The sequence below is a fragment of the Equus quagga genome, chromosome 16 (genome assembly GCF_021613505.1).
Source record: "Equus quagga isolate Etosha38 chromosome 16, UCLA_HA_Equagga_1.0, whole genome shotgun sequence".
Lineage (NCBI taxonomy): Eukaryota > Metazoa > Chordata > Mammalia > Perissodactyla > Equidae > Equus > Equus quagga.
Genome location: NC_060282.1, coordinates 72,888,881 through 72,914,390, shown reverse-complemented (window position 1 = coordinate 72,914,390; position 25,510 = coordinate 72,888,881).

Below are 25,510 nucleotides of genomic sequence, written 5' to 3'. Positions count from 1 at the left end.
TGCATAGTTACATAAAATATAATTTATTGTATAAAAGTTTTATATTTTTTTATTAAAATAAGCAAAAATTATGGTTATTCACGTGCCACCTAACACCATATCACATACCAACACTGGAAATATTCTACACTATGGAAAACACTGATGGTATATAGTATACACAGTACTACACTGAATGTTGTGTCCTCCCCCAAATTCATATGTTGAAACCTAATCCTCCATGTGATGGTATTTAGATGTAGGACTTTTGGGAAGTGATTAGTCAGGAAGGTGAAGCCCTCACAAATATTACAAGCAGCCTTATAAAAAAGGATCCAGGGGCCGGCCCTGTGGCCGAGTGGTTAAGTTCGTGTGCTCTCCTTTGGTGGCCCAGGGTTTCGCTGGTTTGGATCCTGGGTGCAGACATGGCATCGCTCGTCAGGCCATGCTGAGGCAGCATCCCACATAGCAGGACTAGAAGGACCTACACTAGAATCTACAACTACGTACTGGGGGGCTTTGGGGAGAAGAAGAAGAAGAAAAGCAAAAGAGGATCTGGAGAGCTCCCCAGCCCCTTCAGCTATGTGAGCATAACGCAAGTCTGCAACCCATAAGAGCGTCCTCACCTGACCATGCTGGCATCCTGATCTCAGCCTCCCAGCCTCAAGAACTGTGAGGAATAAACTTCTGTCATTTACAACCCACCCAATCTACGGCATTTTGTTATGACAGCCAGAATGGACTAAAACATGTAGTATATAGTATATCATAGTATATATAATTATAATGGTCAGATAATAGTCATTTATTTAACTAATATTAAGTGCCTGGTATACACAAAGTAAGAAACTATGGGACTGGGGTTACCATGTTGAAAAAAATTGACATAATTGCTGTGCTTACAGAAATTACAAGCTAATGGAGAAATGATAAAAAAGGAATAAAACAAAAGCAAGTGAACATAAATAGATTAAAAAATTGATATATTTTTTAATGGAACAAGTTTTTGATATAGATAATAAACTGAGGAAATGTATTTTAGATAGGGTACATAGGGAGATGATATTTAAACCGAGCCGTGGTGTAAAAGACGGAGCAAGCTATGCAAAAATTGGGCTGAGGGGATGGAAATGGTCTTAGTATAGTTTGAAAAGACTGTAAGGTAGGAAAGAGGACTGAGGACGTGAAAGAAAGTTGGTGGGGTTGGAGCAGAGTGAGCCCAGAGAGAATGGTAAAAATCAAGATGGAGATGGATCATGAAGGCTGTGTGTGGGGTGTAGTGAAACTAAAATTCCCTCAAAGTGGGAGCATATATTTACAGAAAATCAGGAAAATTTCAGGATTTTGTTATAAGTAGAATGGGAAATTGTTGCAGGGCTTTATGCTGGGGAGTATCATGATCAAACTTATATGGCAAAAACATTACCCTTGTGAAGAGGGGCAAGTCATGATGTTAACTACCCTTGGATAAAGGCGGACTAGATGGAAAAAAGTGGATGGACCGAAGGCATATTTAGAAGGCAGAATGGAAAATATTTTGGCTAATTGGATATGTGAATTATGAGAAAGTGTGATTGCTGACTAACAACTGGAAAGATTATGATGTTCACCATCATTTCAGATGGAGCAAGCTCTCTATGTGGATTGATTGTGGGACGGTGTTGTGAATCAAGTGTTTCATTTTGAACCAGCTAGGTTTGAGATATCTGTGAGATATATAATTGGAAACGTTAAATAGCAGGTTGACTATATCAATCTAGAGCTCAGAAGAAAGACCTTGGGTATAAATATAAATTTATGAACTGTCACCACATAATGGCATTTAAGACTATGGAATTAGATGAGATAATCAGGAACAGAGTAGTACAGGAATAATAATAATAAAAAAAAGAGAACCCAGGTCCTGGGCCATGGGAATATGATCATTTATGGGCTGATCGAGATATGGGAACTTGGGGACGATACAGAAGAATAAGAAAGAGGAAAAACAGGAAAATGCGGTATCGTAGAAGCAAAGAGTGAGGGATCCTTTAAAAAAAAGGAAAGTCAACATACAATTTTTGAATCAGTGATGATGCAGTGAGGATGGAAACTAGATTGCATTGAGTCAAAAAGTCAATAATAGGTGAGGAAATGGTGTCAATGAATCAAGACAAGACATTTAAGAAGTTTTACCTAGAGACAGAGCTGAAACATAAAAGGGACAGTTTTCTTGCTGTTTTATTAACGAACATGGTTCATTACGACATGGTGTATGCTTATGAGAATGATGGGAGTGAGCAAGAAGAGAGTGAGAGGTTGATAATCAGAAGACATGCTTTTGGGAAAAGAAATCCTTAAGGAGAATAGCAAGTAGTAAAGTTCTTGATTAAGGGAGGAAGGGAGGGTTCAGAGCATAAGAGAAGGGGCTGGCATTTGGCACAATAAAGATAGATATCACATCCATTGTAACATGAAAGAAAGAGAAAAATGTTTGGACATTCAAGTAGATTTCTAAATTTGGTGGTGAGAAGTTGAAGGATTTACATTTGACGATTGCTCTTTTCTCAATGAAGTGTAAGGTAAAAATTGATTATTAGTTGAAAGTGAGAGTGAAGAATGGATGGGCCATTTAAGAAAAAGAGGAGAAAGGGACTTAGGAATATTAGGCTTTTGGGAAATTTAGAAATAGTGGAACAGTATTGCATGCGCACTGGTGGTATGAGATCTTTAAATGAGCGAGCAGCTAGAGGTAGCCTTGTGATTTTCCTTCAAGTCTGCGATGCTGGCAGAACGATGGCAGGTAGGAATCATTCCAGGTTGGAGTTTTCTCCACTGAAAATAATGGGAGCAAAGGGCAAGGAAATGGAGAGGATTTGAAAAAAAAGTGAAGATAATGATAGATTGTGAAATCTATGTTAGATAAGAAGGGTAGGGTTACCTGGAGGGAGTCGAGAGATAATAAGCGGATGTGGTCAGTGGACAAGAGGTCTCAATATATTACGTCAAAGACTGAATCAGTGGGGAGTTCCCAGATTTGGGAGGGTGGTAGAGCGTGGGTGAAGCAGATGAAGGGAGTCAAAAGGTACAAACTTCCAGCTATAAAATAAATAAGTCCTGGGGGTGTAATGTACAGCATGGTCACTAGAGTTAATCATATAGTATTTTATATTTGAAAGTTGCTAAAAGAGTCTATCTTAAAAGTTCTTGTCACATACACAAAAAATTGTAACCATGTGTGGTGATGGATGTTAACTAGACTTATTGTGGTGATCATTCTGTAATATACACAAATATTGAATCATTTTGTTGTACTCTTGAAACTAGTATAATATTATATAGAAATTATATCTCAATAAAAAATAAAAGGCTGTATCAATGGCAGTGTGAACATGACTTTATCAGATACTGGTCAATGCCCTTCTAGTTATTTTATTTTAGGGAATAATAATTCCCTAGCTAATCCTTTTCAAAGACTGATTTAGGATATGTCAACATCACAATCACAGGCTATTAATATAATAGTGATGATGCAGGGCCTGGGCCAGACCTGGAAATGTAGATAGTTTCATTATGTGAAGGGTGCATGTACCTAAACACAGTATCTGTCATGGACAGGGTAGACTGTGTTTTTGCTATTTTTCCTGCATCATACACTGCCATGGTGCGAGAATTTTAGCCCTGTATCAGATGATCCCAAAAGAGAAGCATTGTATGTGTGCTTAATAAACACTTTGGTTGATGAGGGTGACATGACGGTGTCTTGTTTTCTAAGTAAGTAGCGTTAAAGTAAATATTGGTTTTCCCTGAATGGAAGGAAACAAAGAGACTCTTCATTAATATTTATGTGTAAGGTTCAAAGTCATGAATGTAATATTATTTTTTCTCCTGTTAGACAAATTAGTGTGCCATAATATGACAGGACTTTAGATAGAAGGCTGATATTTAAAACTTTATATACTAATGACCTTATAATTTAGAAATCCTTTTAATAAATGTTTGAAGAGATTTGTGAAATAATTATTTAAATGTAACAGAATACTAATACGAATTGGCATTTATATTTACTCCTTGATACTCTTTGTTTTCCCTTTCAAGTATTATTGAGCTTTATGTTACTTTTTTTAGGACTATCTAGAAAATAGCACTGTATTCACAAATGTTGTTTAGTTTTGTTTTTAACACTAAGCATATGTTAAAGGGTTAAACTTTCACACAATGTCTAATTTTTATCACTGCCATTTCAGAATCTCAAGGCTGAGGACAAACATCTATTTCAATGGGTTAAAAAAAAACCCAGCAGGGGCCGGCCCGGTGGCGCAGCGATTAAGTTCGCACATTCTGCTTCTCAGCGGCCCAGGGTTCTCCGGTTCGGATCCTGGGTGCGGACATGGCACCCCTTGGCATGCCATGCTGTGGCAGGCGTCCCACATATAAAGTAGAGGAAGATGGGCACGGATGTTAGCTCAGGGCCAGGCTTCCTCAGCAAAAAAGAGGAGGACTGGCAGTAGTTAGCTCAGGGCTAATCTTCCTCAAAAAAAAAAACCCAAAAAACAAACAAAAAAAAACCCCTAGCAGTAAGATTCTTATAAAAAATAAAATAAAATAATATCTAACACCAAAATGCACAATAAATCTTATTTTTCCCTTTTGTAGGAGTCTAGGAGATGTGATATAGGAGTAAACGTGAAGCTTAAGAATGGAACTCTTGTGTGATAATAATGTTTGGGTGTTAATTTATTTAACCTTGTTTGCATTGAAGAATTCTGAATTCAGAAACAAAAGTTCTTCAGAAATTGGACTTCTCAACAATCTAGAGCTCAGAAGTGAGAAGATGGTCAATGAGAGGGAAGGAAATCATTAGAAGGAAGAAATGCAACAGGCATCTATAATTTAGAAATGTTTAATAAAAAATGTATCTCATATACGTCACTGTGTGTGAGTTCAGTACGACACTGAACATCAGCCTTCAACGGTGTATTGGCTGAAAAAAGGTTGAGGTCTGGTGTTTGTGCTGGATGCTGAGGCACCACTCAGATCTCCCCCTGTGCTCCATTCTCATGACTGCTCCATGCAGGGATACAAAGGCTCAGCCAACTTACCTCATCAGGATAACTCTGGAGGGCCATACCAACCCCACAACTCCCTATGGGATAAGCTGAGCCCTCTGTGCAACCGCATGGAAGTTCACCCTCCCTCCGTACCCACTCCTTTCGCCCGCACTTCCTCACAGGTGTTATTGATGACAGCACTCCCTGATAAAGCTCTTCAGCTCGCTTCTGTGTGGTGGGGGAGGGGACCTAATCAGAGTTCTTTCCACGTGACTGTGAACCAATGAGTCAGGTGCTTCTAACAGCTGGGATCCTTTCTACAGCAATCTCTTGATTAATGAGAAATTCTTGTTAAATTTTCAAAGTGAAACTGAGATCTGTTGCTTTCTATAAGCTTGCCTGTCTGTTCAATGTCTGCATTGATGAGCCAATGTCATCCCAGCCATTCTAAGAATTTATCTTAAATAAAAGAAACATTTAAAAGGTAGATAGAGGTTTAGCTGAAATAATGTTTATTATAGTATTATTTATGATAGAAAGAAGTCAGGATAAAGTGAAAAACATTTTAAAATAAAAGATTGACGTAGTCAAAAGTCAATAGGTTGGGGCCGGCCTGTGGCCGAGTGGTTAAGTTCGGGCGCTCCGCTTTGGTGGCCCAGGGTTTCGCCAGTTCGGATCCTGGGTGTGGACATGGCAACACTCATCAGGTCATGCTGAGGCAGTGTCCCACATGCTGCAACTAGAAGGACCCACAACTAAAAAAAATATATGACTATGTCCTGGGGGATTTGAGGAGAAAAAGCAGAAAAAAAAAAGATGGGCAACAGTTGTTAGCTCAGGTGTCAATCTTCACAAAAAGGTTGTTAAAAAAAGTCAATACGTAAAGTGAAAATGGAAACAATAAATGTGGACAATTCAAAAGTATTAATATTGTTATTCTTTCACTATTGCTGCATTTGTCTCCTTCCCCAAATTTTCCATATTCTGATCCTTTCCCCTGGATAATGAATAGATACAAAAACATGTAAATACGTAAGTAGGGGCCGGCCTGGTGGCTCAGCAGTTAAGTTCACACGTTCTGCTTTGGCGGCCCTGGGTTCGCTGGCCCAGATCCTGGGTGCGGACATGGCACCCCTTGGCAAGCCATGCTGTGGCAGGTGTCCCACCCATAAGGTAGAGGAAGATGGGCATGGCTGTTAACTCAGGGCTGGTTTTCCTCAGCAAAAAGAGGAGGATTGGCAGCAGATGTTAGCTCAGGGCTACTCTTCCTCAAAAAAAAAAAAAAAAAAAAAAATGTAAATAAACCATCTCACCACTCTACTGTGTGGCTTTATTATATTCCTCCAACACCAGAATAACTTCTTTGGATTAAAAGATTTCCTCTGAATGTCTTTCCCAAAATAGAGGGGCATTTAGATGTTTGTTCTTTTTTTTTTGTCTATGGGAGCCTTTGGAGTTTTCTAATTCTCACTAGGTTGCTGCTTCTATGTGAACTCCACAGAAAATGGACTGAAGAGATCAATAAATGTCTTCCTTGTCAACTACATTTCCAAGTATCTTCCTAAAGATGGCAGTAATCTAAGTAGCATTCAAACACTTCCAAACACATCTAAAGTGTGGGTTTATTGCTCTAATTATTTTCTGTGAAAGCGGTTCTACTTTATTACCCAAATGAGACTTATTATTGTCTTGCCTTCTGATAATTGCATTTGTGGTATTTATTTCAGGGTTTTTAAGATCCTTTAAAGCCTATTTAGGTTTCCTCTTTTTTTTTTATGAATTTAATGCTAATTAAAATAATGGATTAGTAGACTTGGAAAATCAAATCATTATTCAGCCAGAACAATGGAAGGGCTTATTTAATTGACCACCTCAAATCATATTAAACCAATGCTGGAAGAATCAGCACAAAGATTCAATGTTGCACATACTGTCATACTTTCTATAAGACACTAAACATTTTTTCCAGATGTTTTTTAAAGATAAATTTAAAGGCTGATTAAGTTAGTAGATGGTTATGTAGGAGGCAGCTGGACATTTTTCAACTTACCCCTATCATTATTCCTTTATTAATTTCTACAGACATACTAATTTCAACTGATGATATGGAAGGCAAGCAAGATCCAGAGTGGGGCTCAATACACCATCGAAAGTTGTGTTTGCCATCACAGGCGGCTACAGTGAAAGCGAATCACAGCCATTCAGTTTCCAGCCATTGTAATTTGTTCTGCCAGGATTAAGATTATACAAAAAGGGCAACACTTTTCTATTAGGAAAGAAGAGGTATTCAATGATCAAATGGCAAATTATTTGCTGTGGTTTATAAGAATTCACGTTTCAAACTTGTAATTTTGCAAATATTTCCTCATATCCATTTCATCTGTTTCCATACAGTTAATAAATACTAAATTGGATGTATTTTTTGAATTTTATAAACTGACTAACTGTTTTGGTGTTGGAAAGGCAGAGACAGATTTAGGGAGAGCAGACCAAACCTAATTGAGTGCAACAAATATTTGCCATCAGATTTGCTTCAAGACTGGCGTCTGGCTCTTTCAATAGAAGGATACCACCTTGAGTACGCTGTAATCCAGTGAAGGTTCAGAGAAACAGGTGCTCACATGCTGTGTTAACAGCATACGTTAACCCAATCTTTTTGGAGGTCAATTGTGAACTACATTAAAGTTTCTAAAATGTGCTTAATATATGTCCAGCAATTTCACTTGCAGAAATTCATTTTATGGAGTTGAACAATAATGTGTGAAAGATTTAATTATAGGAATGTTCATCATAGTGTTGTTTATAACAGAGAAAAAATAAAAATAACTTAAATATCCAATTGTTATACAATTAATCAAATTAAGTAAGGCATATCGACACAGTGGAATTGTGTAACTGTGATAGAATAATATTGACAGGAAAAAGTATTAACATATCTTAAGATCTGGTAATAAAATTACGTGTTTGGTGTTTAAACATTACATACATTCACAGAAAGTGACTGAGAAAATACACAGTGACAACTCTGGGTGGAATTAGCGGCATTTAAATTTTCTTCTTTTTGCTTGACTTTATTTTCTAAAAGTAGTTTTGTGACGATGATGTCTTTGTTCTGCAAGGAAGGGAAAGTTAAAACGCATAGCATATGTTGTGGACTGGTTAGTCAAGAGATATAACTCTATTTGTCCCTAAATTTCATCTTTAACAGATATATAAACTGAAGAGGTAAGTGGAATTTTTAAGAACAGATTGTCTTCTTGAACCAGGGTAGCACTAATTTTAGAGTTTCCGATTTAGAGATTTAACATTTTGAAGCAATAGGCTCATAGTCCCAGCTTAGTGCCTTCTCAATAGCATTTGCCAAGGCCACTCACATGTGCAATTCCTGTAGGATAGATACATGGCTACAAATTACATAACTCACATAAAACCTTATTTCACTTATCAATGTATTAACACGTTTTAGTATAAAAATGAAAAAATCCTATCAAATATGTATTAAAAAGAGACAAAAGCACAAATAACAATAAAATGCTTCTTTTCCAATCACAACGTACCCATGTAGTTGTACCCACAACTACCCACTAGTATGTATGTTGATTAATTCCAAGAACAGAAAGGTAGTGAGTCATATTGAAAATGGAATTCATATGTGGTGCTTTTTGCTTTTTTAAACTGGATTGAATCTCGATCACATAGGTCTACCCGCTCAGGTAAGGGTCTATAACAGTTCCACTCAACCTTTAAGAGCAAGCAGGGGTGACATCACTACCAGCAAACTTTTCCTGACTGCCTCACGCAAGCCCAATCTTTCCCTCTTTTGTGCAGTGAAGACATTTAGCTAATATTTCTGTTATAGCATTTTATCCAGGCCATTGCTGAACATTGATATAATAAATGCTTGATTTAACATAGTTCTATAATAACTTAGGAGCATTTTATTCCAAAAAGTTTATAGGAATATGACTTTATATTCTATTTAATTACAAATGGGGTTCTATCTATTAAATACTATTTTAAAATTTATTCTTCTATATTATATTAGACCTGTTTTGCAATAATTTCTCTTTCTTACCTCCTTTTGTTTGATGTTCTCGTTTAACACTTGAATCTCATATCTTAATTTAAATCACCTTGAGACTGTCAAGTTATTGGAATATTTATGGGTTTCATTTCACTTGTCACCATATCTAATTTCTAGCCACATCAATTAAAATATAAATGTCTCAATGAAATAAAAATAAGATTAGAAAAAATAATGTTTTTAAAATGCTCAGAACACTCCTTCTATGTTACCTTGAATGCAAAACTGCTATGCTGTCCTGTGTGCATAGAGATGCCGAATAGGTGTAATGCAAATCAGGAGCACGCCATTGACAGATAAATTAAATAGCCATGATCTGAATATTGAGTTTAGGCAAGCAGCACAGTCTATCGGTGCCAAGCTGGATTTCTTGTCCTGTACAAAAATGTTATGTTGTTCTCGTTAAGCAGCCATCCATCTAAGTGACTTCAAGGCCCTTAAGACCCGAACAGGCAAACCTCATCTATCAGCCTCTTGACTTCAGTCAGAGCCACAGCAGGTACCATTATAAGCTGAGTCCATGTATTCTGATCATTTTGTTACAGGAGCACATTTAAAATATCAGTTTTATTGTGATTTCTTTTTCTTTTAAAGATTTTACTTTTCCTTTTTCTCCCCAAAGCTCCCTGGTACATAGTTGTGTGTTTTTAGTTGTGGGTCCTTCTAGTTGTGGCATGGCTTTGATGAGCACTGCCGTGTCCGCGCCCAGGATTCGAACCGGTGAAACCCTGGGCCGCCTAAGTGGAGAGCATGAACTTAACCACTCGGCCACGGGGCCGGCCCCTATTGTGGTTTTTTATAGTGAGATACTAGCTGGGCTTCAGTGAGCACTCTTTTTGATGTGTGAACTCCTAGCTACAGACCACGATACAAAGATCGGCAGAATATGTTAAGCTTTTGAAGTGAGGTTTCCCAAGATTTATGCTTGGTCTTTTATTTGACTTCAGCGGGGATCTGGAGAAAAAATTATTTTCTAATGACCAAATGCAGCAACCCATAGAATGTTCCCAAAGCAGGCTAAAATGGCAGGATCTATAAAATGGCGAACAATAGCAGAAGCAATTTTAAATTCAAAACAGATGATTCTATTGTATATATTCAATCAGTCTATTAAATCTCAACTAGTATAGTAATTTTGAGAAACAGATTTAGATGTTAAAAATTAAGTTAAACCAGCTGTTTGGCCTCATATCAATAAATAATTGTTCTGCGATTTAAAAATAATTTTTTCAGCTAAAAATAACTACAATTCCAATTGCAAAAATGTTTATAATGACAATATTTCTTCTTCAAAATAATTTAAAATTTCATGTAATTCCAATGAAAATCGCCACCAATGGAAATATCAAAATTTTCTTTTTGTGATGGTGAGGAAAAACTTCCCAAGCAAGAATGGAAAATATATTTTTGAAACCAACAATAATAGAGAAGCTGACCTAAGAGAAATACTCAGAATTTATAAAACTATAATACATTTGGAAAAGTTTGGAGTAGTGGTGTACAAATAAGCAGAGAAATCAATGTAATAGAAACTCAGAAAACTTTAAAAATAAAGTAAATATTTATTGGCCACTCAACAAGTGCTAGACACTTTTAATGCATTATTTTCCTTGACCGTAGGTGCAAAACTCTAAAGTAGGCAATATAATTGTGCTTGTTTTAAATTGAGAAAAAACTGAAGCTTATAAGAAAGAAGGTAGATCCTTTTTTTTCTCAAATAGCTTTATTGAAGTATAATTGATATACAATAAACTGAACTGCTTAAAATGTGAGATTGGGATCCTCAACAAAATATTGGCAAACTGAATTCAACAGTACATTAAAAGCATCAGACACCATGATCAAGTGGGCTTTATTCCCGGGATGCAAGGCTGGTTCAAGATATGCAAATCAATAAATATGATACAACACTTTAACAAAATGAAGGATCAAAATCATATGATAATCTCAATAGATGCAGAAAAAACATATAAAATTAAACATTCTCTCATCATAAACACTCTCAACAAATTGGTTATAGAAGGAAGGTACCTCAATATAATAAAGGTCATATATAACAAGCCTATAGCTAACATCACACTCAACAGTCAAAAGCTGAAAGCTTTTCCTCCAAGATCAGGAAAAAGACAAGGATGCCCATTCTCGCCAATTTTATTCATTAAAGTACTGAAAGTTCTAACCAGAGCAATAAGCAAGAAAAAGAAATAAAAGCCATCAGAATTGGAGGGGAAAAAGTAAAATTGTCTCTATTTGTAGATGACATGGTATTATATATAGAAAACCCTAAAGATTCCACCAAAAAAAACTGTTAGAACAAATAAATGAATTCAGCAAAGTTGCAGGATACAAAAGCAATATACAAAAATAAGTTGTGTTTCTATACACGAATAATGAACTATCAGGAAGAGAAAGTAAGATAAAAATCTCATTTACAAAAGCATTAAAACTAACAAAACACTTAGGAATAAATTTAACCAAGGAGGTGAAATATCTGTACGCTAAAATTATAAGACTTTAACGAAAGACATTGAAGACAACAAAATAAATGGAAAGATATTCTGTGTTCCTGGATTGGAAGAATTAATAATGTTAAGATGTCCCTACTACCCAAAGCGATCTACAGATTCAATGCAATTCCTATCAAAATTCGAATAGCGTTTTTCAAAGAAATATATCAAGCAATCCTAAAATTCCTATGTAAACACAAAAGATCCCAAATAGCCAAAACCATCTTAAGAAAAAAGAACAAAGCGGGAGGCATGATACTTCCTGATTTCAAGCTATATTACAAACCTATAGTAATCAAAACTATGGTGTTGGCATAGAAACAGACACATAAATGAATGGAACAGAATAGAGAACCCAGAAATAAATTCGTGCATATATGGTCAATTAATTTTCAACAAAGGAGCCAAGAATATTCAATGTGGAAAAATAGTCTCTTCAACAAATGGTGTTGGGAGAACTGGATATCCACGTGCAAAAGGATGAAACTAGATCCCTATCTTGCATCATACGCAAAAATCAACTCAAAATGGAGAACACTTGAATGTAACATCTAAAAATGTAAACATCCTAGAAAAAATATAGGGAAAATGCTCCTAGACATTAGACTTGGCAATGATTTTTGGATTTGGCTCCAAAAGCAAAGACAACAAAAGCAAAAATAAATGAGTGGGACTACATCAAATTAAAAAGCTTCTACACAACAAAGGAAACCATCAACGAAACGAAAATGGAATCTATGGAATGGCAGAAAATATCTGTAGATCATATCTCTGATAAGGGGTTAATAACAAAAATATACAAGGAACTCATACAACTCAAGAGTGAAAAAACTCCAAAACAAGCCAATTCAAACATTGGCAAAGAATCTGAATAGATAGTTTTCCAAAGAAGACATACAAATAGCCAACACATACTTGAAAAGATGCTCAACATCACTAATCGTCAGGGAAATACAAATCAAAACCACAAGGAGCTGTCATCTCACACCTGTTAAGATGTCTACTATAAAAAAGATAAGAGACAAATGCTGGTGAGGATGTGGACAAAACCCAGCCCTTGTGCACCGTCGGTGGGGATGTAACCTGGTGCAGCACTATGGAAAACAGGATGGAGGTTCCTCAAGAAATTAAAGGGAACTACCATATGATTCAGTAATCCCACTTCTGGGTATATATTCGAAGGGAACAAAATCACTATTTTGAAGAGGTATCTGTACCACCATGTTCATTGCAGCATTATTCATGATAGTCAAGGTATAGAAACAACCTAAGTGTCTGTTGATGGATGAATGGATGAAGAAAATGTGTTATATATATATACAACAGAACATCATTAAGCCTTAAAAAGGAAGGAATTCCTGCCATTTGTGACAACGTAGATGAACATGGGGGGCATCATGCTAAGAGAAGTAAGTCAGACAGAAAAAGACAAATGCTGCATGCTATCACTTATATGTGGAATCTGAAAAAAAAAAAAAAGGTCAAACTCATAGAAACAGAGAGTAAAATGGTCTTTGCCAGGGTCTGGGGGATTGGGGAAATAGAGAGGCTGGTAAAAGGGTATAAATTTTTAGTTAAAAGATGAATAAGGTCTGAGGATCTAATGTAAAACATGGCAGTTGATACTACAGTACTGTGTAATTGAAATCTGCTGAGAGTAGAATGTAAGTGTTCTCACAAAAAGAAAGGTAAATATGTGAGGTGATGGGTGTGTTAATTAAAGGACTTTGCAATGTATACGTATATCAAATCATCATGTTGCACACTTTAAATATATTTCAGATTTATTTGTCAGTTATACCTCAAACAAGCCAAAGAAAATTATAAACAGATTAAAAAAAGAGAAAGTGATTCACTGGGGAGAATAACAAGTTAGGAAATAAATAAATATATAAATAGATAAAGCGTAAGATTTGGTAAGTTTTGACATCCATCTGTGAAACCATCACCACACTCCAGGTAGTGAGCATATCATCCTCTCCAAAAGTTTCCTTGTGACCCTTTGTAACCCCACTCTCTCATCCCTCCTCACATCTCCCTATGTGCTATCTACACCCTTTGAATATAAAGACAGAAATGGGTTAAAGTAAAGAGATGGAAAAAATATGTAGCATGCAAAGAGTAAGCGTGAGAGAACTGGCGTGGCTATTTTAATATCAAAATATATGCTACTAAAGTACAAGTGATAAAAATTATTATAACGATAAAAGGGTCACTATAAAATTGTAACTATGTGATTACATATCCACGTAATAACTGAGCTTCAAACTTCGTGAAGCAAGCAAGCAAGCTAACAAAAACCCCAAATCTAATAGCTTCTCTATTGGACATTGCAGATATCGATCAGAAAGCTCCACTGGACAATGATAACCTATAGAGTTTTGAGGGAAATACCCCAAGAATCCTATATTCAGCCAAATTTCATTCATGTATAAAGACAACAGACATCTGAAAACATGAAAATGTTCAGAGAATATAGCATCCATGAGTCCTTGAAAACTGCCCCTCAATTAGATATTTTAACTAAAGATTTGGTGCCCAGTGAAGAACTCTGAAATGGGGCCTGTCACGGAACGATTAGTGGGGGCCACTGAAATCACTATGAATAAGGGAATCCTGGTGATTGGTAACTCCTATTATAAAATCAAATGCCCATGTGAGATACAATTCATAAAAAATGCTACAACATACAAAATTATTACAACTGTAAGTAACTAAAATGAAAATCTCACTTCAAAATAAGAGAGCTAGGGAGGGAGCATGAGAAAGGCGGGAGAAAATTTGAATTGGCAAATACCTTTATGTAAAACATGACAAATAATAAGAAAGCATAAAAATATAATACCTAATAATCTGACATTTACAATCACACTTACATGGTAACACAATAAATTAAAATGAACAGAAGTCAATTATTAACTTAATAACTCGGTTTGGCTAGAAAACAAAATAAAAGATATACACAGAAGCATTTTTAATGTGAAAAGATGGGCAAAAATACGTGAGGCAAATATAACCAAAAAACAGTGGGAATATGAATATTGATAGCAGCCAAGACTGACTTCAAGACGTAAAGCACTAAATAAGACCCAAGGCATGTAATTTTTAAGCACAGTTTCAAAATAATATAGCATAAAAACACCAGAAGCAAAAACTTCAAGAAATACAGTCAGAAATCTATATTAGACTATTTAAACTCTCTTGGCACATCACAGACCAAATAAGTGAAAAATAGAATTTGAATGACATAGTTAACAACATTTAACAAGTATGTATTGTACTGTCTACCCTAAAAAGTACATATCTTTCTTTTCGAAGATTTATGTTGTATTTAAAAATGATCCCAGTACATTCCAAACATTAGAAATAGTTCACAAATCATAAAAAAAGAATCAAAACTATAAATAAGCAACACCTATGGAAAAAAACAAAGCCACAGTATTATATTGGAAATTAAAATATTCCTCTAAATAATTATTAAATTCAATAGGAATCAAACTAAAATTCAAATATATCATCAAAAGACAGGGCGTGCGGCTCAAGCTAAAGTCGGAGGAAATAGTATCAGAGTCAAATGCTTTCATTTTTCAATAAGAAAACAACGAAAGATTGAACAAAACATTTAGTTTTAGATTAGAAAGTAGGAACACTATACATAGAAAGCCAAATTCACCTTAAATGCTATTTTTAATGCCTCAAATTCACCTTTTTAACTCTTTCCTGAATTACATGGCTATTTAAATAGGATTCTTATTGATAGAAGCAAAATTTCACTGTATGAACTATAAAATATATATTTTTCTCTAATTGTCAGTCAGTTTATGGTATTAATGCTTATAATGTAAATATGTAGAAACTTTTTTTTGCATAGATTAGACAAGAATTTCTAACATGTTCAATATTAAAAGAAATATTCTACATAAATATTTGTCATTTAAAAGTTCTACCTATATTTTAAAAATTTTACAAAAACTTCTTTTGAAGAATTATTTTAAATGTCAGTATAATTTCTGATGAATAATGATTATTCGTGTATTTATAACTATGGCTTTTATATCATATTTTTTGATCATTTTCTTTGTGAGTTTCTATTCTATATTTAAAACAAAGTACAGTCTGTTAAAAATTTACCCAGAATGTTTTATTTTAATTCATCATTTATCCACAATATGATAAACTACCACATTTTCTACATACAATGGAGCGTTTTGGATGGGTTATTTAACGATGTTTGATGTTGGTAGACTAGAGCTTTTCTAGATAGATAAGCATTGCTGAAAATATTTTGTCTATGCCAAAGATGACGTGCTGCTGAAGATCCTGATTTATGACCAAGTCATAGTTCTAACTCTTCGCCCTGTGTGAGCCCTAAGCCTTAGATCCTATTCATGCAGCCCTAGAAATCAGAACTCTATGTTCCTGGGTGTGGTAAACACCCACAGCATGAAAGCTGCTTTAACACTCAAACACAATTTGCTTTTTATCTTTCTGTACTTTTCCAGACTGAGTGATTTCCTTCTGTTTCTTGTCCCTTCCCTTTCTGCATTTTAGTCATAATTTTGAGGTATCCTCCAGAGTGAGGATTTTTAGTATTTCTAAACTGCCATTTTTCTAGAAATGGAAGTTAACTGTGAAACTTGTTTAGTTAAGGATATGGAAAAGTAAACGTAAAAAAGAAATTTATTGTGGAGTCAGGTTAATGCTAGTCTCATTTTTCTCTTGGAAACATTTTCTTTCGAGTAAATTTGTTCTTGTTCTTCTCTGTCTGATTATCATGTTTCCTAAGACTCTAGATTTCCTGTCCTGGCATAATAAATATCTCCTTGGCCTGGCTACAGTAGAGGTTGTCAGTCTCTCTGTGGCTGATGATTAGATGCCCTGTTCTTTCCCAATTGTCTTTTATTTGCCTCCCTTCCCTCTAACTTTCCCTACCCTGAAGAGACAGAAATGCCACTTATCTGGAACCTAGTTTTTGCTTTCGTTTGATGGTCTTATGACCCACCTGCCATTTCCCCTGATGACTGGGCTGGTGGTTTTGGACTTACTTTTAGTTTCATATATCTGTGTGCTTAATCTTGGCATCACTAACCCCTGGTCTTATTGCAGTCTTTTGAGACTGGCTTTCTCCTGTCCTAAAGATTCCCTGGGTTCCTGGTCTCTGTTTTCTCTTATTTCACCTGTCACACTGTCACATACTTTAGTTGGATAACAGACATTCATCCCATATTATTACTTTCTGTATTCTTCTGTATATTTCCAAGAAGGAAGCATATTACTTCATTTTCCTCTTCTCCAAGATGGGCTTATTTTATTGTTTTGAAATTATAAAATATTATGCATCTCATTTCAAAAAAATTTACAAACAATAGAATGTTACCCTCCACTCCCCATCCTCATGATCTCACCTGCCAGTGATAATCACTATAAACTGCTTGGTCATTCATGTGAATTTTTTGCATCCAAAACAAAAACAGAGTATAAATGTTATTATAACTTAAATTTAATTTTATCATCAGACTTTTTCATGCCAAAATTATCATGGACATGTTTCTATATTAATGCATAGAGAACTACCATATTATCATTATCATTATTAATATTATTTATCTTATAACTGAAAGGGTTTAACTTTTGGCTACCTTCATCCTCATATTATTTTTAATTACTGCAAAGTATTCAGTTGTATGTAATATACGTAATTTATACACAAGCCCCTGCTGTGTATATTCTTCAGAAAATGTACATTTTTCAAATTGGAAAAAATGCTGCATTGAATCATTATAGGTAGAGTATACTGTATGATTTATTTCCACAAGATAAAAGCTCTGTAAGTGAAATTGCTGAATAAAATGGTGTGCCTCTTTAAAAATTTGATGCATATTGGTGGGTTTACCTCTAAATGGGTTTATGTTCTTTAGCACTGGGCATACCAATTTCATCAATCTATGTCTATATAATTGGTAATTTATGACAGTTAATTATTTGATTTAGTTAGTAATATTTAGTAGCTCTTTTATTTCTGACATTTAAAAGAAATGTCAGCTTTTTCAAAGCTTGAGATATGGATACAATTATAGCTATAGATAGATAATATACATATACATGTACAATGTACATGTAAATAATTAATAGTTATACAGTGCTTTCTTCTTTTTGTTAAAAAAATTTTAAATAGAGAAGTATGTTGGAAAAAAATGGTGAATATTTTCTCCTACCTACCACTTTTTCTCTCTTTTCCAATCCCTAACCTTAAATACTATGAATATTTTGCTACCTATCATTTCAGAAATTTTTTTTTTTAAGATTTTATTTTTTCCTTTTTCTCCCCAAAGCCCGCTGGTACATAGTTGTATACTCTTCGTTGTGGGTCCTTCTAGTTGTGGTATGTGTGACGCTGCTTCAGAGTGGTTTTTTTTTTTTTTTGTATTATCATTCTTTTATTTCTTCTTGCAAAATCATACAGGTGTTTGTACTTTTCCTTATGTTCTCTTCTTTCTTACAAAAAAAAGGTAGCATATTACATATATTCTTTTGTATTTTCACTTAAAGTGTATTCTGGAAATTACTTTCTTCCAGTTCATAAAGATTTTCTTCATTTCTTTTACCAGTTTACAGAACTCCATAGTGTGTATTTACCACAGTTTCTTCTGCCAATAATTATTATTTTTTTATTTTATTTTTTATTTTATTTTATTTTTTAATTTTTATTTTTTTCAGAGGTACATCATATTTCGAATTCTGTATACCTTACATCATGTTCACCACCCGAACACTAATTATAGTGCATCCCCTCACATGTGAGCCTAATCACCCCTTTTGCCCTCCTGCCTCCCCCCTTCCCCAATGGTAACCACCAGTCCAATCTCCAATGCTATGTGTTTGTTTTTTTTTGTCATTTTTATCTTCTACTTATGAGTGAGATCATATGGTGTTTGACTTTCTCCCTCTGACTTATTTCACTCAGCATAATACCCTCAAGTTCCATCCATGTTGTCACAAATGGCTGGATTTCATCTTTTCTTATGGCTGAGTAGCAGTCCATCGTGTATAAATACCACATCTTCTTCATCCATTCTTCCCTTGATGGGCACCTGGGTTGCCTCCAAGTCTTGGCTGTTGTGTGTAATGCTGCAATGAACATAGGCTTGCAAGTATCTTTATGCCTTTGTGTTTTCAAGTTCTTTGGATAAATACCCAGCAGTGGAATAGCTGGATCATATGGTAGATCTATCCTTAATTTTCTGAGGATACTCCAAACTGCTTTCCATAGTGGCTGCACCAGTTTGCACTGCCACCAGCAGTGAACAAGGGTTCCCTTCTCTCCACACCCTCTCCAACATTTGTTGTTTCCTGTCTTGTTAATTATAGCCATTCTGACCAGAGTGAGGTGATACCTCATTGTAGTTTTGATTTGCATTTCCCTGATAGCTAATGATTTTGAGCAGCTTTTCATCTGCCTGTTGGCCATCTGTATATCTTCTTTGGAGAAATCTCTGTTCAGATCTTTTGCCCAATTTCTAAATGGATTGTTGGTATTTTTGTTGTTGAGCTCTATGAGTTCTTTGTATATTTTGGATATTAACCCCTTATCTGATATGTGGTTTGCAAATATCTTCTCCCAATTGTTAGGTTGTCTTTTCGTTTTGTTGATGGTTTCCTTTGCTGTGCAGAAAGTTTTTAGTTTGATGTAGTCCCATTTGTTCATTTTTTCTTTTGTTTCCCTTGCCCAGTCAGACATGGGACTTGAAAATATGCTGCTCAGACCAACGTCATACAGCATACTACCTATGTTTTCTTCTAGAAGTCCCATGGTTTCGGGTCTTACATTTAAGTCTTTAATCCATTTTGAGTTGGTTTTTGTGCACGATGTAAGGGAATGGTCTACTTTCATTCTTTTGCGTGTGGCTGTCCAGTTTTCCCAACACCATTTATTGAAGAGACTCTCCTTTCCCAATCGTATGCACTTGGCTCCCTTGTCGAATATTAGCTGTCCATAATCGTGTGGGTTTAATTCTGGGCTCTCAATTTTGTTCCATTGATCTGTGTGTCTGTTTTTGTGCCAGTACCATGCTGTTTTGGTTACTATGGCTTTGTAGTATAATTTGAAATCGGGGAGTGTGATACCTCCAGCATTGTTCTTTTTTCTCAGGAATCCTTTGGCTATTCGGGGTCTTTTGTTGTTCCATATAAATTTTAGGATTCTTTGTTCTATTTCTGTGAAAAATGTTGTTGGAACTTTGATAGGGATTGCGTTGAATCTATAGATTGCTTTAGGATGTATGGGCATTTTAACAATGTTAATTCTTCCAATCCAAGAGCATGGAATATCTTTCCATTTCTTTGTGTCTTCTTCGATTTCTTTCAACAATGTTTTATAGTTTTCGCTGTACATTTCTTTCACCTCTTTCATTAAGTTTATTCCTAGGTATTTTATTTTTTTTGTTGCAATTGTAAATGGGATTGTATTCTTAATTTCTCTTTCTGCTACTTCGTTGTTAGTGTATAGAAATGCAACCGACTTTTGTACATTGATTTTGTATCCCGCAACTTGACTGTATTCCTTTATTATTTCTAAAAGTTTTTTAGTGGACTCTTTAGGGTTTTCTAGATATAAAATCACGTTGTCTGCAAAGAGTGACAGTTTCACTTCTTCTTTTCCGATGTGGATCCCTTTTATTTCTTTTTCTTCCCTGATTGCTCTGGCTAGGACTTCCAATACTATGTTAAATAAGAGTAGTGACAGTGGGCATCCTTGTCTGGTTCCTGTTCTTAGAGGGATAGCTTTCAGTTTTTCTCCATTGAGAATGATATTTGCTGTGGGTTTGTTGAGGTATTTTCCTTCTATACCCATTTTATTTAGAGTTTTTATCATAAATGGATGCTGTATCTTGTCAAATGCTTTCTCTGCATCTATTGAGAGGATCATGTGATTTTTATTCTTCATTTTGTTAATGTGGTGTATCACGTTGATAGATCTGTGGATGTTGAACCATCCCTACATCCCTGGAATGAAACCCACTTGATCATGATGTATGATCTTTTTAATGTATTGTTGTATTCGATTTGCTAGTATTTTGTTGAGGATTTTTGCATAGATGTTCATCAGTGATATTGGCCTGTAATTTTCTTTTTTTGTGTTGTCCTTGTCTGGTTTTGGTATCAGGATAATGTTTGCTTCATAGAAGGAGTTAGGAAGCCTCCCCTCCTCTTCAATTTTTTGCAAGAGTTTGACAAGGATAGATATTAAGTCTTCTTTGAATGTTTGGTAGAATTCACCAGGGAAGCCATCCGGTCCTCGACTTTTATTTTTTGGGAGGTTTTTAATTGCTGTTTCGATCTCCTTACTGGTGATCGGTCTATTCAAATTTTCTACATCTTCTTGGTCCAGTTTTGGAAGGTTGTATGTTTCTAAGAATTTATCCGTTTCTTCTAGATTATCCAATTTGTTGGCATATAGCTTTTCATAGTATTCTCTTATTATCTTTTGTATTTCTGAGGTGTCCGTTGTAATCTCTCCTCTTTCATTTCTGATTTTATTTACTTGAGCCTTCTCTCTTTTTTTCTTGGTGAGTCTAGGTAAGGGTTTGTCAATTTTGTTTATCTTTTCGAAGAACCAGCTCTTGGTTTCACTAATTTTTTCTATTGTTTTTTTAGTCTCTATTTCATTTATTTCTGCTCTTATTTTTATTATTTCCTTCCTTCTGCTGATTCTGGGCTTTGTTTGTTGTTCTTTTTCCAGTACCTTTAGATGCGCTTTTAGATTGTCTATTTGGGATTTTTCTTCTTTGTTGAGGTAGGCCTGATTGCTATAAACTTCCCTCGTAGAACCGCTTTTACTGTATCCTACAGATTTTGGCATGCTGTATTTTCATTTTCATTTGTCTCCAGGAATTTTTTTATTTTTTCTTTGATTTCTCTGTTGACCCAATCATTGTTCAGTAGCATGTTGTTCAATCTCCAAATTTTTGTGGCTTTTCTGGTTTTCTTTCTGTGGTTGATTTCCAGGTTCATACCTTTGTGGTCAGAAAAGATGCATGGTATTATTTCGATCTTCTTAAATTTATTGAGACTTATTTTGTGGCCTAATATGTGATCAATCCAGGAGAATGTTCCATGGGCATTTGAAAAGAGTGTGTATTCTGTGGGTTTTGGATGGAATGTTCTGTATATATCTACTAAGTCCATCTGGTCTAATGTGTCCTTTAAGGCGAGTGTTTCCTTATTGATCTTCTGTTTGGATGATCTATCCATTGGTGTAAGTGGAGTGTTAAAGTCCCCTATTAGTATTGTGTTACTCTCTATTTCTCCTTTTATGTCTGTTAATAATTGCTTTATATATTTAGGTGCTCCTATGTTGGGTGCGTAGATATTTACAAGTGTTATATTTTCTTGTTGGATTGTTCCCTTTATCATTATGTAGTGCCTTTCTTTGTCTCTTATTACAGTTTTTGATTTAAAGTCTATTTTGTCTGATATAAGTATTGCTACCCCTGCTTTCTTTTCTTTGCCATTTGCATGAAAAATCTTTTTCCATCCTTTCACTTTCAGTTTGTGAGTGTCTGTAGGTCTGAAGTGTATCTCTTGTATGCAGCATATACATGGATCTTGTTTTTTAATCCAGTTGGCTACCCTATGGCATTTGATTGCAGCATTTAGTCCATTGACATTTAAAGTAGCTATTGATAAATACGTATTTATTGCCATTTTGTCATTTATTCTTTTTTGGGGGGTGTTTTAGTAGTTCTTCTCAGTTCCTTTCTTTTTCTCTTGCTCTCTTCACTTGTGGTTTGATGGCTATCTTTAGTAATATGTTTGATTTCTTTTGTCTTACTTTTTTTCCTGCTTGTTATAGGTTTCTGGTTTGTGGTTACCATGAGGATCCTATTTAATATACTATGCATGTAACAGTCTATATTGAGTAGATAGACTCTTTAGTTTGACCCCTTTCTAAAAGCTCTACTTTTTCACTCCCCTCCTCCCACATTATATGTTTTTCACATCATATATAGTCTTTTGCTTAGTGTGTGTCTATCCATTACCCTCTTATCATTGAAATAGGTAATTTTAGTACATTTGTCTTTTAACCTTCGTATTATCTTCACAGGTAGTTGATCTGCTGCCTTTAAGATACTTTTACCTTACAAGTGATTTTATTGCCTGTTTTTTCTTGTTGTTGTTCTGGGGGTTTTTTTGATATTTTTTTTTCTTTTATCTCTATTTGTGGTCATTGCTTTCCCACTTAAATAAGTCCCTTCAGCATTTCTTGTAGAATTGGTTTCTTGGTGATAAACTCCTTTAATTTTTGCTTGTCTGGGAAGCTCTTTATCTCTCCCTCCATTCTGAATGACAGCCTTGATGGATAGAGTATTCTTGGTTGTAGGTTTTTTCCTTTTAGTACTTCAAATATGTCGTGCCATTCTCTTCTCGCCTGTAGGGTCTCAACTGAGAAGTCCGCTGACAGCCTGATGGGCTTCCCTTTATATGTCACTTGTGGCCTTTCTCTTGCTGCTTTTAGGGTTCTCTCTTTGTCTTTAATTTTAGACATTTTGATTATAATCTGTCTTGGTGTGGGCCTCTTTGGGCTTCTCTTGTTTGGAGCTCTCTGTGCTTCCTGAACTTGGATGTCTGTTTCCTTCCTCAGGTGAGGAAAATTTTCCTCTATTATTTCAACAAATAAATTTTCTGCCCCTTTGTCTCTCTCTTCTCCTTCTGGGACCCCTATAATCTGAATGTTAGCATGCTTGATATTGTCCCAGAGTTCCCTTACACTGTTCTCATTCTGTCTAATTCTTTTTTCTCTTTTCTGTTCTGCTTGGGTGATTTCCTGTAATCTTTCATCTAGCTCGCTGATCCGTTATTCTGCTTCCTCTACTCTGCTCTTGAATCCCTCTAGTGAATTTCTCATTTCAAGTATTGTATTCTTCATTTCTGATTGGTTCTTTTTTATATCTTCCAATTCTTTGCTGATGTGCTCACTGTGTTCATCCATTCTTCTCTGCATATCTGTGAGCATCCTCATTATATTTTGTTTGAATTCTTTGTCAAGGAGGTCACTAGTTTCTGTTTCACTTAGTTCTTTTTCTGGTGTTTTGTAGTGTTCCCTTGCTTGGAAAGTATTCCTTTGCCTCCTCATTATGCCTCTTTCTCTGTGCTATTTTCTTTGTACTAGGTGAGTCGGCTATGTCTCCTGATCTTGGAGAAGTGGCCTTATGTATGAGATGCCTTATGAGGCCCAGCAGTGTGCTTCCCTCTCATCACCAGACCATAGGAACCAGGAGTGACCCCTTTGTGGGCTACTTGTGTTCTTCTGCTATGGCAGGGTTGTTCCCACTGCAGGTACCCAGGGAGTCTGATCTTTCCTTCCCTAACCACCTGTTTGTAAATCCGGTTTGGAGGGGTCTCAGCACTATTGGCTACAAAGTCTATCAGCCCACTCTTATTGCAATTGTCCTCTTAATTGGGTTGGTACCCAGTGTAGCTGGTTGCTAGGCTCAGGGGCTACAGTTATGATAGGCCTGAGGCCAACAAGGCTGTTGTCAGTTCTCTTAGGAGTGCAGCTGAGTGGGGCTAGCCCTTGGCGTGGGGGCACTCAATTGTTTCAGGCTTTGGAAGGTGGGCTGATCCTTTTTATGGCTATTTGTGAAGCACAAGTCTTCTGCCGCTGATAAGCCTCACCCCCCACAGGACCACATACACTGTCAACACAGTCCTGGTCTGTGCACACTTCTCATCCCCCGGAGCGTACCCCAACGCCACACTGCAGAGGCCCCCACCTCTGCCCCAATGCCCCCCACAGTTCACCTGGTCCTCACACAAGCCCTGCCCCACAGAGGCAGACACCCTTGCCTGCCTGTAGAGGATTAAGGCACTCAGTCAATGCAGGCTGAAAAGTAGCCTGAGGGTGTGCTGTTAGGTGGGGCCAGTCCTTAGGGCAAGTTGTCTGCCCTGGCTGAACTGGATTAACTCCGTGCTCTAGTGGGTGTGGCAGACCCCTGGGCTAACACCCAAGGGATGCACCTCAGTGGCCCCCACCAGTGTCCGTATCAGCAAGCTTGGACCAGCTCAGAACAACGGCCCCCACCAATGTCTCAGTCTCAGGAGAGGATCCTCCTTTCACCAAGATGCCCCCAGAGCCCACCAGGTGAGTCTTGTTTCACCAAAGGACAGTCAGCCTTCTCTCTGGTGATTTTATGTTGCTGCAATGAGTGAGTTTGTGTATGGGCCCTTTAAGACCCGGATCTTTTCGGCTTTCGGCCGATGGCTTTTCTGGGGTGTCCTCGCTGCAGTTAATAGCCAGCAAAGGCAGACAGTAAAACCCCCCTCTCAGTTGGGCTGAGTCCAAAGGATGGTTATAGCAATATTGCCCTCGCTCCGGACCTCACTCCTCCAGGGAGGGACATGTACCTCAGGGTGGCTCCCTCTTGGCCAGCTGAGAAGCTCCACTGCTCCCAAAGTTGGCTTTTTTCCTCTCCTGCCGGAGTTACTGCCTCTTCTGCTTTCGTCAGGACTCTCCCTTGTCGTGGGGGTTCTTTTTATCCAGTTTTCAGTTTTCAATCCAGGGTGATTCTTCCCAAAATTGTTGTAATCTGGTTGTGTTCGTGGGAGGAGGCGAGCTCAACGTCTGCTCACAGCGCCATCTTGACGAGATCTTCTCAGCGTGGTTTGATGAGCAGTGCCATGTCCGCGCCCAGGATTCGAACCAACGAAACACTGGGCCGCCGGCAGCAGAGCGCGCAAACTTAACCACTCGGCCATGGGGCCAGCCCCCAGAAATTTTTTTTAATAAATAAAAATGGGATCTTTGTATACACACTCTCCTACATCTTGGTTTTTTCTTCCAACATGAATATTTTGTTTTGGGAACTGCAGATATGACTAGTTGTGTTCAATGGTTGCATAATATTTCATAG